Source organism: Callithrix jacchus, chromosome 9, assembly GCF_049354715.1.
Source record: "Callithrix jacchus isolate 240 chromosome 9, calJac240_pri, whole genome shotgun sequence".
Taxonomy (NCBI): domain Eukaryota; kingdom Metazoa; phylum Chordata; class Mammalia; order Primates; family Cebidae; genus Callithrix; species Callithrix jacchus.
Window position 1 is genome coordinate 79298492 of NC_133510.1, and position 19882 is coordinate 79318373.

The window sequence follows — 19882 nt, forward strand, 5'->3', positions numbered from 1 at the left end:
GCACATTGCAGTTTTGCTACTCCTGTTCCAAAGCATTCCGGGAACCAGCCCTTGGTGACGTGGATCTCCTTCTGTCCTTTAAAAGAGAAACAGTTAAGAGGTCTGTTTGCTTGGTTATACACTCCATAAGTAAAACCATATTTAGGAGAAGAATACAGGAAATCACCTGGTTTCACTGGTTCTCACTTCCACCTTCTACAGGATCTCAGTATTCTGCAAGGACCCTCCCAAACCCAAGTATTTTTAAAGGTCCCCAGGGTGTCTCTCCCATGTGTTCCTGAACATGGGAACCTAGTCAGTTACCTTACAGTAACAGTCATTTTGTTTCCTTTCCTCTCACCCCAACCCCTCTCCCCTTGCTGATTGGTTTTACCTGGAGAAGGAGGGGGACATTTAAAACCAATCAGCAAGATGATGCTGCCGCTCCTGGCTGTGTCTGCTGGACTCTTCTAACTACTTGATGCTTCCAGTACAGCAGAGCCCCGGATATGCCAATGATGTGTGAATATTGTCTCTTCTCCTTCTAGAAGCTCACCTATCCAGTCCTGTCGCCTTGCCAAGTTTTTGTGAAAGAACTCTTCATTTTTAGAGTTTCTCTTTACCAGCCATTCCATACCCTGTGCTGAAATTGGAGTCTTTGGGCCTAATCTGATGGCAAACTCAAGTTGAGAACATCCTGTAGTACTCAGAATTACCCCTCCTTCCTGCCACTTTGACATCTATTTCTTTTTCTCCGGCAAGAATCTCTCCAGAGAGCTCTTCCTTTACTCTTGCAAACAGACTTCTTGAAGTCCCACCCCTGCTACTCACCAGAAGAGGCATGACACGTCTGAATACCACTTGAGTTCAAAGTGAGACAGCTTCCAACACCAACTTAAGAGAGGAGGAGGTATATACTACACTTCCTGTTTCCTGACATTGCCTCTGAGCCACATCTGCCCCCACCCTTGATCTAGCCATAGAAATCAAGTTTCATTTGAAACCCCGAAGCCCATCTCTTTGGTATTTTGCACAGAACAGTCATCCAGAGGAGAAACATTGTTCAGTGCAACAGAGATTTAAGAAATATCTCCTGATGCTGATGTGCCCTTTTTTTTTTTTTTTTGTAATCTGATTGCTTTCCCTGTAGCCCCTTTGCTATTCTAACCCCTGGAAAGAGAGAGAGAGAGAGAGAGAGAGAGAGAGAGAGAGAGAGAGAGAGAGAGAGAGAGAGAGAGAGAGAGAGAGAGAGAGTGTGTGTGTGTGTGTGTGTGGTTTAGTGACAGTTCCTGTCCGATAAGTAGAGGAAATAGAAAGTCTCCTCAGTGTCGGGTGAAAAGGAGAAGGAAGGAAGCAAAGGTTATGCTATCGGATGGGAGTGTCCCACACAGTAAGAGAAAGCATACAGTTTACTTAGGTGAGCCAACCAGGGTAAGGCGAAGCATGAAAGAAGTGGATTTTAAAAGCTTTTTTTCTTGCATGCTAACAGGCCCTTTGGGTGGCTGGTGCTGACTTCGGCAGTTCCCCAGAGATTACCTGTTGTCTTTCATTCTAGCCAAAGCTCTTGGTATCTGGCTCTTCACTGGAGCCTGCCCTAATGTCCCTGATGCTAATTTGAGTGAGGCAGAGGTTAGAGGAAATCCACATTAATTTAACAACACAAATTCATGATTTTCACCAGTGGCATAATTCATGCTGGCAAACAAAAATTACTTCACTTGCTTAGGTTATTTTAGAAGAGCGTCAACTCTAACTCCCGAGGGTAGCCCATTAACATTGTGTGGAATGACAACAGATGCCAGCAATAAATTGCAAACAGTGACTATGCAATCAGCTGTGGGCTTTTAGAGCTCAGCATCTGTGGACATTTAACCACTTGCACTTCTGCCACACACTCTTTCCAAGGAGATATTCCACAGCTCATTTAGCTGATCAGGACAACAAGGACCCTTAGCTGGAAAGGAAGTAAATAAAGATTTAGATCATTTGTCTTATTCCTAGTGAAAAAGAAAAGCATTGTATTAATGAATTCAGCATTTGGAGCTGAATACATAATGTCCTTTCGAGGCAACAAAGAGCAATAAAAGCAATTTTACCTGTTCTGAAAGCTTTGCATTTTCGTCCTCTGAGGATTATAAAGAACTGTATTGGATGATTTACCAGATAGGGAATCTGAATCCTTTAAATACAGAGAAGAAATACTGGTCTCTGAGTTTCATCAAGGATCTATATTCCTTAAATAGAATTAGAACTGCTTCCTATATAGAAAAATGTTTACTAAATAGAAATTTATTACCTGGATATTGAATTCAGTGACACAAAGGGCTTTTCTTTGTAGACAAAGGTCCGTTTGCCCAGGCTGGGTTTCTATCCTTTTACGAACAAAATGCATTAAACAATGTCTTTGAAGTAATATTCAATTTTTGGATGGGTTCAATACTTTGGTGTTTTAAAACATGCCAGTTGAAGGAGACTGCAGTGGTGCAGTCTCTGCTCACTGCAATCTCCTCCTCAATAAAATAAAAGAAATGCCATTTGAACCATTTCTTTTAGGGTGTTGGTTCTTTAATATACACTTTTTCTTTTTACCCAATAGTGAGCACACTTAATAAGAGTGCATCATGGAGAGAAAAGGACTTGCACAGATACTTGGGAATGGGGAGTGGTGAGCACAGTAAAGAAGGCTCATCTCATGGATTCTTTTGTCCCCTGATGTTGTCACTGCTTCCTCCAACATTTTTCATCACAGTGTGAAAAACAGTAATTTTAGAACCCGAAAAACTGGCGAAAGTAAGTCACTTTAGAAGAATGTACTGAGGAAGCAGAAGTTCAGCACTTGCTGCTTCACTTTCTGATGCCTCCTGCCCTCTTTCTTCCCCTCCCGCCAGGCAAGCAAGTCCAACAGTCAATCTTTTTGTCTTTTTTTTTTGACAGGGTTTGCTCTGTGGCTCAGACTAGACTCCAATGGTGTGATCATGCCTAACTGCAGCCTCAATCACCCCAACTCAAGAGATCCTCCTGCCTCAGCCTCTGGAATAGTTGGGACTACAAATGCTTGCCACAGTGCCGAGCTAATTTTTACTTTTTTTAAGAGATGGAGTCTCACTATGTTGCCCAGGCTGGTCTCAAACTCCTGGGCTCACGTGATCCTCTAGCCTCGGCCTCCCAAAGTGCTTGGATCTGTCTTTTTCTTAGCATTAGTTTAAGCAACTAAATAGATGGTATGATCACGCTGATTTTGGTTTCATTTCTATCAAATAAGTTTTCCCTAAAGGTACCTATTTTGAACTGCTGTGGAGTAGAGGGAGGATTACTAAAGAAGAAATTAATGTTTAATGTACATGCTGTAGATAACATTATAACTGAATGCACAAAACATTTGCATTCCTGTTCAACTAATAACAGATTTCCGATATTTAACTGCCTGTGCCTTCTGTCCTTTGAGCCCTGATGTACATATTTGAAACCCATTTCTTTCATGCCCCTCTTTGCCTTTGTTGCTCACCTAAGTGAACTAGGTATTTTCTCTTACTAAGTCATGATGCCCATTTTTGAGGTTTTCCAAAATTCCCCTCAGAGAGCTTAGCATCCAGTCATTTACACCACTCTTTGACCTTTGTTGGTACTGCAAACTTTTTATCTTCTTTCTCTCTTTTCCATATTTTTCTGTCCTTCCTGTCCCACTGCTTTCTTTTTCTTTTCTTTTTGTTTTTGAGACAAGGTCTTGCTCTGTCACCCAGGCTAAAGTGCAGTGGCACAATCATGGCTCACTGCAGCCTCGACCTCCCAAGCTCAAACAATCCTCTCACCGTAGCCTTCCAAGTAGCAGGGACTATAGATGCATGCCACCAAGCCCAGCTAATTTTTGGATTTTTTTGTAGAGACAAGGTCTTGCCATGTTGCCCAAGATGGTGTCAAACACCTAGGCTCAAGCAGTCCTCCCTCTCCAGCTTCCCAAAGTTCTGTGACTATAAGCATGAGCCACCTCATCCAGCTGCTCCCCACTTATTCATGATCTCTTCTCTCAGAATTGCGGGACTGCCGCTACTTCCACTGCTTCTTGCCCCTGTATCCTCAACTCTCATCCCAGGTGTTTTACTGATGATATGGTTTGGATGTGACCCCACCCAGATCTCATCTTGAATTGTAGCTCCCACAATTCCCATGTCATTGGAGGAGATCTGATGGCAGGTAATTGAATCATGGTGGCAGGTCTTTCACATGCTGTTCTCTTGTTACTGAGTAAGTCTCATGAGATCTGATGTTTTTATAAGGGGCAACCACTTTCACTTGGCTCTCACTTTTTCTCTTGCCTGCTGCCATGTAAGATGTGGTTTTCAGTTTCCGCCATGATTGTGAGGCCTCCCCAGCCACGTGAAACTGTGAGTCCATTAAACCTCTTTTCCTTTATAAATTACCCTGTCTCCGGTATGTCCTTATCACAGCATGACCACAGACTAATACAATTGACCTAGGTAACATTCTTCCAGTTGGGTAGGGCTTCTCAGCCATTTTCAGTAGATGGGACTGCATATTGCTTCAACATGAAACCCAATGATTTGGACAGAAAATGATAGGAGTCCAAGCTGTGTTTCCTCAAACCAGAACTAGCACTCTAGGCAGAAAAAAGTCTTCCTTTTCTGTAGTTTGCTTGGGCAAAGTATAATTTTCAAATAATTTAAAAGATTTTAAAATTTCACTTGTATAGGAGCACAAGTGAAACCTGTGTGTTGGCTTCTTAAAAAACAGAGGCTTTTCATGTGGTTGAGAGTGCTTACGAGGTGATCAAACTCAAAGGCTACACATCTGGGCCGTTGGACTCTCTGTGGCAGATTTGGCAGAGAATATAATGAAGAATCAGGCAGGTGCACCCAATTTCCACCATGTTTAAGGGTCTCTATGGAACCAAGGATGATGTCTTCCTCAGTGTTCCTTGCATTTTGGGACAGAATGGAATCTCAGACCTTGTGAAGGTGACTCTGACTCCTGAGGAAGATGCCTGTTTGAAGAAGAGTGTGGATACACTTTGGGGGATCCAAAAAGAGCTGCAATTCTAAAGTCTTCTGATGTTATACCATTTCACTATCTAGGCTACAACAGGATTTTAGCTGGAGGTTGTGCATGCTGTCCTTTTTATCTGATCTGTGATTAAAGCAGCAATATTTTAAGATGGACTGGGAAAAACATCAATTCCAGAAATTAGAAATAGGAATGGTTTGTAAAGTGCTACAGCTGATATAGCTGATGCTGGATGGCCCAGGTAACCTTGTGTAGTTCTAAACTGATTAGTGTGAAATAATTCTGCCACCTCTGAGGCACCACTGCCAATGCTGCACATGCTGCAGTTGCCCCTTGACCCCAGATGGATGTTTCCCATGTGTTATATAACTTCCTGGCTCCTTCACTGAACATGTCTAGTCCAGCATTTTTTCCCAGTCAGTCACATCCTGGCATTCAGTGTATAGATCCTATATCACATGTCTTGTGCATAATTGTTCCAAAGGATCTTATTTTGTGCACTGTATATATATCAGTAGTGTACATTACCATATAATGGAAAAAGATCTACACATAAACAATGCAACTAACTATCCAAGTGTTACACCAACTAAACCCCCAATAAACCTTGAACAGTGGCCAAAAAAAAGCCAAACAGAGGCTTTTGAAGGTGACAGATGAAAAGAAAGTATTATTTTTATAGGATCTACAAAATCCAAATGGTATAAAAGTTTGTGTGCCACTCCAAGCAGAGTGCTGGACTTAAGAACTCAACAAATATTGATTTTCTTAAGCCAGATGTACCTCAGGGCACTTAATTGTGACTTCCAGACACAGTAAGTTATGTTTCCTTCTGGCAGTAGAGGAGACTAAATGCAGACAGGAAAGGAATTCTGCTCCCTGTCCTCTGCAGTGAATTCTACTGTGGGTGTTTGGGGTAGAGGAAGAAGGCAGGAGTAATCTCCCTTCTGGGTTTTGGTGCGGCAACTTATAAGCCAAAATGTGTACACAGCATAGGAGAGGTCTGGTCCCAGAATTGGAAGTGCCTGTGAGTTTCCTGGTACCACAATCTGTTTCCAGAACAGGTCTTTGCCAAATCTGTGCCAGAAGAGGGCTGCTCTTTGTAAGGCTCTGCAGTACCCCAGGAGCTGGGATTGACCTGGCCATAAATAAAACAGTAATGCAAGAAATTGCTGTGGTACTCTGGTCATTGCAGCACAACATAGAGGTTAAGAATATGGTCTTTGGAGTTAGACAACCCAAGTTCAAACTCCAGTGCCTTTGTTAGGATCTGGAGCCAGAATGTCCAGAATAAAATCCTGTTTCTGCTACTTATTAACCCTGTGACCTTGGGCAAGTTCCTTAACCTCTTTGTGCCTCTGTCCATCTGTAAAATGAGAACAATCTGTGACTATCTTATTGGCCTGTTTGTAGGAACTAAATGAGTTAGTACAGTTAAGGCACTTAGTTCATGCAGAGCATGAAGTAAGTGCTGGTTAAATGTTTGGCTTCTCCTTTCTGCCAGCTTAATTTAAACACCTTGTGTAAGTGACAGAAACCATGCACAGCAAGCTGAAGCAAAAACAAAACAGGTGGTGGTGGTGGTGTTTATTATAAGAATATAGAAATGACTCATGGAAATCTAAGAAGAGGAATGCAGATGGGCCTCTGAGGAAGAGACAGGAACTGAGTTGCCATCAGAATACTTTTCCCCAGATGCCTTAAATTCTCTAAAATGCTGTTCTTCTCTCTTAAAGTTTTTAATCTGTAATTGACTTATGTGTATAATATGATCCAGTAAGATTTTTCTTCACTTGGATTGTCTGAGCTCTACTTATTGGATATCTTATTTTCTGACTGAACTGTAATACTACCCCTATGTTATGTTAAAAACATATGCATGTGGGCCAGTCATGATAGCTCACACCTGTAATCCCAGCATTTTGAGAGGCTGAGGGGGGTGGATCACCTGAGGTCAAGAGTTCAAGACCAGCCTGGCCAACGTGGCAAAACCCTGTCTCTACTAAAAATACAAAACAAAACAAAAAAACACATGCATTTGTAGGTTTACTTCCACGTTTTTTATTTTATTTCATTGGTTGTCTATCCCTATCCCAATATCACATTGTCTTAATTATATGACTTTATAATAATCTTGATATGTGGGGTGACAAGGGCAAGGTGGCCCACACCTGAAATCCCAGCACTTAGGGAGGCCAAGCTGGGAAAATTACTTGAGATCAGAAGTTTGAAGCCAGCCTGGGCAACACAGTGAGATCCCAGCTCTAAAAAAATTTTTTTTAATTAGCCAAGCATGGTGGCATTGCCTATAGTCCTAATTACTTGGGAGGCTGAGGAGGAAAGATCTCTTGAACCCAGGAGTTCAAGGTTACAGTGAGTTATAATCACATTGCTGCACTCCACCCTTGTGAGAGATCGAGACTGTTTATCATCATCATCATCATCATCTTGATATCTGGAAGTACAGATTTCCTTAGTTGTTCTTTTTTCAGGAATGTCTTAGCTATTATTGAATCTGTATTCTTTGGGATAGTGTAAAATAAGGCTCTAAACTCTGACATTAGCCATTGAGAGATAGAGTCTCTGTCCTGTATTGGTTAAAGTAGTCACAAGCCCATTGTTATGAACAGAATTGTTCCCTTCCCCCTTTCATATGTTAAAGCCCTAGTCTGCAGTGTGACTGTATTTGGAGATGCAGCCTTTAAGGAGATAATCAAGGTTAAATGAGGTCATAAGGATGAAACTTTAATCCAGTAGGACTGATGTCCTTATAAGAGAAAGAGACATTACAGATTCGCTCTCTCTACTTCTACATGCATGTGAGGAAATGCCATGTGAGGACACAGGAAGAAAGTAGCCATCTGCAAGCCAGGAGAGAAGCCTCATCAGAAACCAAGTGTGCTAGAATTTTGATCTTAGACTTTCAAATTCTAGAACTATGAGAAAATAAATTCCTGTTGTTTAAACCACTCAATCCATGGTATTCTGTTATGGCAGTGTAATGTACCCACCCATGCAATATGTGATCCTGGACTAAAAAGAGGACATTAGCGGGACAATTGGGAAAATTGAGCAAAGTCTGTACATTAATAAGATTACAAAGTCTGTAACTTAATCAGACTATATCAATATTAATTTCCTAGTTTTAATCATTGTACTCTGATTCTATAAAATGTTAATATTTTGAGAAATATGAGAACTTTAGAACTCTGATCACCTCCCTCCTGATGTCCATGCATTTTTTTGTTCCTCGTTTTATTAGTCTATTTTTAAAAACCTTACAAATTAACTAATAATATTTGTTTTTTTATAGACAATATTTGTTTAGATTTTCCAGTATATTATATGTTTCCCAGTTTCATTTCTCATTCTTTCTTACATCTCAGAATTTATTTCCGGGATCACTTTCTTCTTTTTAAAGAACATCCTTTGAAAATTCCAGTGATGTAGACCACTCTTCTCCAATTATTATTATCATTGTCTTTATTTCATCCTCATTCTCGAATGATAGTTTTTCTTGGTTAACATTTCTAAGTTAGTAGTTAGTTTCTCTCAATATTTAAAAAATGTGTATTATGGCTTTAGTTTTATTGTTGAGATGTCTGTGTCAGTTTGTCATTTCTCATCAGTGATCTATCTTTTCCCCTAAGTGTTTCTAAGATCTTCTCTTTGTCTTTGATGTTCTGCAGTTTCATTACATACAAATTTTTAATTTATAATGTTTAGTTTACATTGTACCTTTCGTATCTATGCAATCATATCTTTTCTGAAAAAAAATGCAGCCATTATGTCTTTAAAAATTACTGCATTCCCGTGCTGTATTTTTCAGATCTTTCAATTTATTAATTTTCTTTTCTGTTGTGTATAGTCTTCTATTTAGTTCATCCATTGAGTTTTTTATTACACAATTTTATGTTCCATGTCTGTTTGGTTCTTCTTCTAATCACTTTTAGAGATTTAGTTGTTGCTCAGTTTTGTGACCCCTTTCTAATTTTTTCAAATATTTTACATATGGCTTTTAAATTCCTTGTCTGATATTCAATATATGTCCTCCCTAGGTCAAATGTATATGTGGTATCTGCTGACTCTTACTCATGGTGTTGTGTTTATTTTGGGTTTGATGAACCTTATTCAGTTAATACTTGAGAGCATGCCTTGAGGATTTCCTTCAGATAGGATTTGCAATGTTTTACTTGGGATCCAGGAGAGTTGCTTGACCATTCATGTTCCCTCTCAGGGTCTCAGTTTGGCCTGAGAGTCTAGCTCACTCCCCTACCTGGCTCTATTCCAGGGCTACTCCACTGTAGTGCTGACAGTGTCGTGTGGTGTCAGGGTAGCTTTCCTTCTGTACCAGGGCTAGCCAATCTTATTTGGTGTCTCTTATCTCTGTCATACCCTATTAATCCAAGACGTCTATTTTTTTTTTTTTTGAGATGGAGTTTCGCTGTTGTTACCCAGACTGGAGTACAATGGCATGACCTCAGCTCACCACAATCTCCACCTCCTGGGTTCAAGCAATTCTCCTGCCTCAGCCTCCCGAGTAGCTGCAACTACAGGCGCGCACCACCATACCCAGCTAATTTTTGTATTTTTAGTAGAGATGGGGTTTCATCTTGTTGACCAGGATTGTCTCGATCTCTTGACCTCGTGATCCACCCGCCTCAGCCTCCCAAAGTGCTGGGATTATAGGTGTGAGCCACCGTACCCGGCTGATGTCTATTTTTCATGCAAGATCTAGTTGTTTTATAGAGGGAAGTTCCCTTAGAAAATTATACTTCTTCATTTTGATGCAATTATACTTCTTCATTTTGATTTTCGCTACCCAACATTTTCTTAATAATTTGTTTATTGTTTATAAAACAATAAACAAATTATTACAATAAACAATAAGTTAATTTACCTTAGTGGAATGTAACTTCCTGAGAACAGGGACTTTGGTTTGCTGCTATATCGCCAGTGACTGGAATATAATGCTTAGTATATAGTAGAGCCTGGAACTTAATAAATATTTCCTGAATATTAACATGAATGGATTCTACCTATAAATTCATGAGTATCAGGTATTACATTGGTTTCCCTAGTTATGTAGATGAACCTGACAAACTATCTTTCCTAGAGGTACTTACTAGAATTAGTGGAGGTAAATATGATATGAACGTAAATAAATCATACGAAGTACTTGCTATGGTCTCAATGTCTTTGACTCCCCCAAATTTACATGTTGAAACCTAATTCCCAATTTGATGGTATTAAGAGGGGGCCCTTTTTGGAGGTAAGTAACACATGAGATGAGGTTGGAGCCCTCACTAATGGAATTAATGTCCCTAAAAAAGAGTCCTAAAGGAGCTTATTCTCCCCTCTACCATGTGAAGACACATAGAAGGCACCATCCATGAGGAATGAGCCCTCACTATACATCAAATATGCTGGCACCTGTCTTGAGCATCCCACCCTCTAGAACTGTGAGCAATAAGTTTCTGTTGTATTTCAGTGCCCTATTCAATGTATTTTGTTCTAGCATCTTGAAAAGACTAAGACAGTATCACAGTGCGCACACACAAACACATACATATGAATAAATAAGATAATGTCAAGGCATATACAGCTATCTATATCCAGAGCCTATATGCTATGTTCAGTAGTTCTTACCTCATCATGTAAGTTATTATAAGCCATACATAGGGAAAGCAATATGATTGATTTTACTCTTTGCATACACTGGCAGAGTGTGGTGGGTGATCAGAGCAAACATGACTGAAGGCAGGGAAAGAAGATAAGAGATTACTGCAGTTCATGCTTCATCTATTCAAAAAGGTGGGTTTTTTTTTTTTTTTTGAGTGTCAGCAATAAACCAGGCCCTGAGGAAATACCTATGAATAAGACAATTAAGATCCTGCTGTCACAAAACTTACATTCTGGTTGACTAAAACCAAATAAATAAGTAAATGAATTAGCACATAATCTGTCTCTCTCTCTCTAACAGGGTCTCACTCTGTCACCCAGACTGAAATGCAGTGTCGCAATCTCAGCCCACTGCAATCTCTGCCTTCTGGGTTCAAGCGTTTCTCCTGCCTCAGCCTCCAGAGTGACTGGGATTATAGGTGCCTGCCACCACACCTGGCTAAGTTTTTTCAAAACTTAGACTCTACCATGTGAAGACACATAGAAGCCCTGGAATAGAGCTTAGATTAAGGCACCTATAATCTTTTTTGATGGAGACGGGGTTTCACCATGTTGGCCAGGCTGGTCTTGAACCGCTGACCTCAAGTGATCTGCCTGCCTTGGCCTCCCAAAGTGCTGGGGTTACACGTGTGAGAACATATAGATAATTTCAGATAGTGATAGGTGTTGTAAAGTAAACAGAACCGGGATTGTTGGAAACAGAGCTGTCAGCGGGGTGGTGGTGGTGGTGGCTACCCAAGGAAGGCCTCTTGGAAGAGACAGCATATGAACAGAAACCTGAACAAGAAGAAGGAGGCAAGAACATTTTGGGCAGAGAGAATGGCAGGTGCAGCCCTATGTTTTGTGCTTTCAAGGATCAGAAAGTAGACTGGTGCACCTGGTACCAACTAAGTGGTAGAAGAGCATTTGTTGAGTCTGTAGAAGTAGGCAGGCATCAGACCACCGAGGTCCTATTAGGCCATGGTAAGGAGTTTAGATGTTGTTCAAAGGGCAATGGGAAGCTGTTGGAGGATCTGAAGCAGGGTGCAGGGGGCATAATACTACTTAAATCTTTAAAGGTTTATTCACGTGACTACTCTTAGAAGAATGGTCAGCAGTAGTCCAGGAATGAAGTGGTATGAACCACTAGATTGGGCAAGATATGAAGAGGCCCAAGCTCAGGCATGGAGACTATCCAGGCTGACCTCTCCCCTTCCTGGACTTATGTTCTTCTATAGCTTATTCGCCTCTGAATCCCTAATGCAACCTAGTGCCTGGTACACAAAGGAGATGAAGAACACTTCAAAAAGTTTTTGAGGTCAGGTGCTGTGGCTCACGCCTTTAATCCCAGCACTTTGGGAGGCAGAGGCAGGCCGATCAGGAGGTCAGGAGTTCGAGGCCAGCCTGGACAGCAAGGTGAAACCCATCTCTACAAAAAATACAAAAATTAGCCGGGTGTGGTGGCACATGCTTGTAATCCCAGCTGCTTGGGAAGCTGAGGCAGGAGAATCACTTGAACCTAGGAGGCGGAGGTTGCAGTGAGCCAAGATTGCACCATTGCACTCCAGCCTGGGTGATAGAGTGAGACTCTGTCTGAAAAAAAAAAAAGTGCTTGAGTGCACAAATGGCTACCAGAGGATTCTGTTCTTAGATGGCATCAGCTGGTAAACTCAGTTACTTAAAGGATAATGTTAAGCTGTGGGCTCATTCACAAATGTGGGTTGGTTAAATTGACAGATGCTCCTTGGCCACAAATCATGGTTACATTGTATCATGGCAATTATGGTAACATTATTATTTGTTTTATTTGTTTTTTGAGACAGAATCTTGCTCTGCCACCCAGGCTGGAGGGCAGTGGCATGATGTAGGGTCACTACAACCTCCGCCTCCCAGGTTCAAGCGATTCTCCTGCCTTAGCCTCCCTAGTAGCTGGGATTACAGGCACATACCATCACACCTGGCTAATTTTTGTATTTTTAGTAGAGACAGGGTTTTGTCATGTTGGCCAGGTTGGTCTCAAACTCCTGACTTCAGGTGATCTGCCCGCCTCGGCCTCCCAAAGTGCTAGAATTACAGCATGAGCCACAATGCCTGGCCTATTACTTATTTTGCAAACCCCTTTTGCCATATCAAGTCTGAGTAATTCTATGTATACAATCCAGTACAAATCTTGTCACCACTCTAGAAATTAATTGCAGAGCAAACGTACTGTGTTTGTTTTGCCAGTAACATTATCATCACATATAAGTTAACATATGGTTGGGGAATTTTCCTTGCTAATAAGTATCAGGCTTTAGAGATGATTTCATTTAGAATTGCCAATGGGATATTCTATTTATGTAAAGCAAACTAGTCTCATTGAAAAAAAGAAAATAAAAACAAAAATAAAAATAAAACTTTCAGGAAACAACTACTCTAGAGAAGCAGGAGTATAAGAGTCTAAGAATATGACTTTGGGGGCAAACATGGCTGAGTTTGAGTACTAACACTGCTACTCTTGGGTAAGGAATTTCCTCAGTTTTGATTTTTGGAAGTTAATACTTGTGTCCAGAGTTGTTGTGAAGACTGAAAAAGATAATACCAGTTCTTTAGGCTTGTCAGCATTTATACTCTTTCTGTGTTGATTTAGATTCTATACCTGTACTCTCAACACAGTGGCTAGCAGAGAATACTCAATAAATGTGGCTAGTAGTAGCAGTTATAACAACATATTTCTAACTTCGTGTGTAAAATATCAAATTTTATAATAGATTTTAGTGAATTTGATCAAAATTTAAGAGCTATATTCAATCTTGTCTTTATTGGTTCATCTCTTTGGAATCTGTTTATATTCTGAATTACACCTTGATCAATCTAAGATTCTTTCCTAGACAGTAAGATTCTTGAAAGCAGAGATTGTCTTTTTCACAATTGAATGATTTCCTGGCATAGAACCTGACACAGGTGAGCCCTTAGTAAATATTTGTGGCAAAAGTACGTGGAGAGGTAATTGATGATGTAGAAGTGCAACCTCAGGAGTATGACTGGGAGCTTAGGCAGACCTCTAAGTTGGCATTATCTCAGTGAGGTAGTTTGGTCCAGGATTGGTTCTCAGATCTATAAACCTAGGAACTTAATATTACACCTTAGCCAAAGGTGATCAGATCACTCTCTTGGACATAGACTAAGACTAAGCAAACTCATAAGAGACAAATGTATAAGATATAGTTATTTTTGCTAAGAAATATAACTTTGGGGTGGTCGGAATGCCACTCGTTTAATGACTATTGATTTTGATAAGTGTTTACTATGTGTCACTTCTATTATGTAATCGTATAAACAATGGACAAAACTGACAAGAATGTTGCTCTCATGCAATTTGCACAGCTGTGTCTACAAATAAATATTTAATAATAATGGTAACTGTTATAAAGAAAAATATAGCAGGATAAGGGGATGAAAATTTTAGGGAAGAAGTGTGTACTATTTTAAATTGGATGACCAGGGAGTGTGCCCTTCAAAAGGTTACATTTAAGCTGAAACCTGAATGAAGTGGAGGAGACTATAGCAGGCAGGGAAAGCATTACATGCAAAGGCTCTAAAGCAGAAACAATTTGGGAATGAGGGGGGTGTTGAAGCATAAAAAGTAGGCCAGTGGCCAGGTGCAGTGGCTCATGCCTGTAATCCCAACAATGGGAAGCTGAGGTGGGCGTATCACTTGTGGCCTGGAGTTTGAGACCAGCCTGGCCAACATGACAAAATACTGTCTCTATTAAAAATAAAAAAATTAATCAGGTGTGGTGGCACACACCTGTAATCCCAGCTACCGGGGAGGGGCTGAGGCACGAGAATCACTTGAACCCGGGAAGTGGATGTTGCAGTGAGCCAAGATCATGCCACTGCACTCCATTGTGGGTGACAGAGCAAGACTCCATCTCAAAAAAGAAAAGTAGGCCAATGTGGTAGGCAGCCTCTAAAACAACTCCCAGAGAATTCTGGGAGAGTGAAATTCCCTCCTCTAGAGTGTGGACTGGATTTAGTAACTAGCCCCCAGTGAATAGAATGCTGTAAAGGTGATGGAATGTTCCTGCCAATGTTAGGTTAAAAATGCTGGCTTCTGTCTTGAGCATTTTTTTCTCTCTAGTTTTCTTGCTGCGCAGAAAAAGATTAAGATAGCAGAACTGTGACTGCTATCCTTAGAAAGGCCAGCTTGTAAGGTTAGCTGTTGGCTGGCATCTGGCAACTTGGCAGGTAAATAGCTTCCTGTACTAATATAACTCTCTCTAAATAATGAGGAGGCTCACTATTGCCTAGATGGTTTGTGCAAACAATATGGCTTATGCTGAATACCTGCTTTCTTCCCAGATATCTGGAATTTTGGCATGAGTGAGACAGAGGGTGCTTGTGTGACCAGCCTATGACAAGACCTTTGGGAGATGAGTTTTAATAGACTTCTTTGGAAAGAAGCATCACACAAACATTTCTGCATTTTTGTTGCTGGAAGAAGAACGTGATCTGTGTGAGCCCTTGTGGAATGTGAGACGATAAGGGAGCCTGCAAATGGATCCCTGAAGACTCTGCCAGGGCCCACTTTCTTTGTAATCTGACTGTTTATCTTTACTATACTGCTTTAATAAATCCTAGTGTGAGTGCAACTTATGAGGAGTTCTATAAGTTCTTCTAGCTCATTTCTTAGTGTGGAAGTGGTCTTGGGGACCCCAAACGCACTAATTCTGATGAAGCAAGCTGCCACAAGCCATCTATGGAGGGGTCCACATGGCAAGGAACTAAGCGAGGCCTCTGGCCTACAGCCAGCAAGAAGGACCTGAGGCCTTCAGTCCAATGGCCATATGGAACAAAGGTCCACTTGAATGAGCTAGAAAGTGAGTCTTCCCCCTGTTGAGCCTTTAGATGAGACTGCAGTCATGGCCAACACCTGGTCTGCAGCCTTATGAGAGACTTTAAGCCACAGGCACTACCTAAACTGGGCCTAGATTCCTTGCCTATAGAAATTGTGAGAGAGTAAGTGTTTCTTGATTTTAGCTTATAAATTGAGGAGTAATTTGGTATGCAGCAATAGGTAACTAATATAACCAACAGGACTAGCTTTTTAAAAATACCTATGCCAGGCCCCAACTTCAGAGATTCTGGCTCAGTTGGCCCTGGGAGAGGCTTCAGTGTTATTATTTTTTAAAAGCTCCCCAGGTAATTCTGATGGACAGCTGTGGCTGAGAATGAGATGTGCTTTATGGTAGTAAACTATATGGAAAACCAGAGAGGATTGCTCAGAGCCGAGGGAGAGAGTCACATGTTTTCAATACTGAATTATTATATTAAATTAAGCAGGCCTGATATATCTAGGATGGCGTGCTCTCTTGTGATCAGTGCTGGAGAAATCATCACAATTGCTAACCCTTGATTTTTCCTTTCTGTGATAACTGTCATCCTCTGTTCTTTTTATACACAGTACAATACTGTGGATTAGGCTTTAGTTTTAAAGATACCAACACAGTCATACAAATATAAATCTTTGGCCTTCAACTCTTTTGAAAAATTCCAACCAGTGGCAACAGAAAGTCTTTTGTCCTACAGTTCCCCCCAAAAGGGGAACAAAATTAACCTTTTTTTTTGAGTCAGTGTCTCACTGTGTTGTCTAAGCTGGAGCGCCATGATGTGATCTTGGCTCACTGCAACCTCTACCTACTGTGCTCAAGCAATCCTCCTGCGTCAGCCTCTCGAGTAGCTGGGACCACAAATAAACACCACTATGCCTGGCTAATTTTTTTTTTTTTTTTTTTTTTTGGTAGAAACGAGGATTTACAATGTTGTTCAGGCTAGTATTGAACTCCTGAGTTCAAGCGATTGTCCTGCCTCGGCCTCCCAAAGTGCTGGGATCACAGGCATGAGACCCTGTGCCTGTCCAACTCTTTAGCTACTTAGCTGTCTTCCAAGATAACCAGATCTAATAATCTATATTACCTGAATCTATAATCAATATATGCATACAAGAACAAGTTAAGAAATGCACATACTTCAAAGAATCTCAGTTTCTCAAAACTTCAAACCCCATAGTGAGAAGTGTAAGCATTAACATACCAAAACAGAACAAAACAGAAAGCATTTTCATGAAACTAAAATTTTGGATTTTAATATGTACTATATTTGTAATCAGTTATCTTTTATATTTTTGACTAAAGGAATGTGTCTGGCCAGACATGATGGCTCATGCCTGTAATCCCAGCACTTTGGGAGATAGAGGCAAGAGAATCAGTTGAACTCAGGAGTTAGAGGCTGCAGTGAGGTGTATGTGTGTCACTACATTCCAGCCTGGGTGACAGAGTGAGTGAGACCTTGTCTCAAAATAAAAAAAAAGAAGGGGCTGGGAGCAGTGGCTCATGCCTGTAATCCTAGCACTTTGGGAGGCTAAGGTGGGCAGATCACGAGGTCAGGAGTTCGAGACCAGCCTGGCCAACATGGGAAAACCCCATCGCTACTAAAAATACAAAAAAAAAAAAAACTGGCCGAGGATGGTGGTGCTTGCCTGTAATCCAAGCTACTTAGGAGGCTGAGGCAGAAGAATTGCTTGAACCCAGGAGGTGGAGGCTGCAGTGAGCCAAGATTGTGCCACTGCACTCCAGCCTGCATGACAGAGTGAGACTCCGTCTCAAAAAAGAAAGAAAAAGAAAAAGAAATTCATCTGAATCTTAGATTTTGATCAACACACTAGCATTCTTGACTGAAATATAATTTAAATTTTTTAAATTTAATTCAGTTGAAATGTAAATTTAAACATCTTGATTTTTAAAGTTTAATATTAAAAACGTCATAGTTTTTTGAGGTGGCAAAGAAGATAATTATGTTTGCTTCTCCTTCCCTGTCAGTCTGGGGCCTGACTGGAAAGGAGATTCACTTGGGAAAGTGCTGATCATGTTCTTGGGACTGGAGGAGTGATGGAGTACCCTTACACTCATTGAAAAGAAACAAAAATGGCATGTTCAAAAGCATTAAATCCCAATCACTCATTCATTCAACAAACATACTGAGTTCATTGTATGCCAGGTGCCTTTCTAGGTGCTAGGAATATTGCAGCTAAGAATTTATGCAAGCTCCCTATTTATGGAATTTCTTTCTAGTGGGAGGTGGGGAACTGTCAGATAATGAATAAATATCAGGTAGTAATAGATGCTATTATTATAATAAAACAAGATGATGTGATTGGAAAATGGGACAGGATAGAGTATGTCACTTTTGTTCAGTTCAATCCTTTAGAAGAAAACTGTTTGACCCACAGGGTTTCAAGTACTTTTTAATTGCCTATTTTTATTACTTGAGAGATTTCACATAACAATCTAGACTTTTGTCTTCTCTTGAAAAATCAGATAATTATGCTGGACAGGTATTTCTGCATGACAACAGTGTTCTTCAACAGGACACGTCATCTCCTCTTCTTCATAATCCCTCCTTTCCTAACAGAGAAGCTTCCCTCATTTACAAGACTTGTCTGACTTCTGAATTCTGAAGAATTCTCAACTTCTGTACTAGTAAAAGAATAAGGGTCAAGATGAGTGTGCAGTAGGATTCAAGGCATGCAGAAAGCCATGAGCTGAGGAGCTACGGGAGCAAGTATAGACACCTGTGTAGACATCCAGGATCATGTTTTGCTTGGTAAAAAGCATTACAAGCCCATATTACCAATATGGCAATATGGGCTTGTAATAGCATACAAGGTCCTTTTTATTTTGAGACAAGGTCTTGCTTTGCCACCCAGGCTGGAGCACATTGGCCAGAAAACAGCTTACTGCAGCCTCGACTTCTCAGGCTCAAGTGATTTTCCCCCCTCAGCCCTCAGGTAACTGAGACTATGGGTGCACATCACCATGCCTGGCTAAGTTTTGTATTTTTTGGAATGACAGCATTCTGCCATGCTGCCCAGGCTTGTCTCCAACTCCTGAGCTCAAGCAATCCACCCACCTCCACCTCCCAAAGTGCTGGATTACAGGCATGAGCCACTGTGTCTGGTCCAGAGTCCATTTTTTGTAAGTGTCCAGAATGGATGAGAAACTTTAGTATGATGGAATAAAGCAATGAACCAGTAGTCAGGGTCTGAGCTAAATAGCTAAATAGTTATATAATTTTACATGGTCACGTTTTTACACGATCATACGTTTTTCTAAAATTTGCAAAAATAGGGTATTTTCAGATTTCCTATCTCTTAGACATTCTCCAATGTCAGGTGGCATTGAAATGGCAATGGGCACATTAAGAATCCAGCTAAGGAAAGTTGAGTTGGGAATATGCCACATTTACTGCAATTTGTAAAGCCATTTTGGAATGTTCCAATACAACTAGCTAGAAATTATCGACTGCTAATTTGGAAACATGTGAAGGGTACTTTCTTTTATTAACTTTAAATTTAGTTACTAAATTACTAGAATTGAGAAGAATTCTGATTAAAAACTATAATGGAATATGAAACAAAAGACATAAAGAACAGTACAGTCAATGGAGATTATTCTGACATTGAGAGGCAAATAGCAGCATTTTTCTCAGAGTATATAACAAAAGCAGTAACTGAAAAAAGGAAGACACAAGGTGATTGAATTGTCTGATACTCCATCCTCTGAAGAGGAGTTGATCACATGGAAAACTATGTAAATTTCTCACTGATTTGACATATGTGTGGTTACTATGTATTGCCTTTTTGACCGCTTTTTGAAAAATGGATGAAGGCCCTTTAAATAATTTTCCCTTGCCAGCTGGCACTGAAGCTTTGTGAATAGAGGGTGCTGGAGAGACATTGCAGGAGGAAAAGGATTTGCTTCCTGGTTGCGATGTGCTTGGATAGTTTCCTGTAGCACGTAAGATTTCAGCTTACGCCTTCTCCAGCATCAGACTCCTGCAGTGTATAAGGTTTCTCCAGTACAGGCTCCTGCAGTGCTTGCAGCTTCTCCAGGACCCAGTCTCTGCAATGCACAGGAGCCTGCAGCTTCCCCTGCAGCCCCTCAGGGAGTTTTGTAAAGGAGTGCCTTGTGTGAGAGACTTCTCCCTTGTCAGCTTTCACCAGCACTCCATGGGGCAGATTCCTGGCAAGTTCCACTGGTGAGCACCAGACCAGCCTCTCTGCCATTCAGCAAGTCAGTGTCTGTTCTCAGTCCGGGTTGTAGAGGAGGAGGTCTTGGTGGCTCTGTGTTAGCCTTGGGGTTACTAGCTGCTCCTATTGTCTGTGGTTTCTGTATTCTCTTAA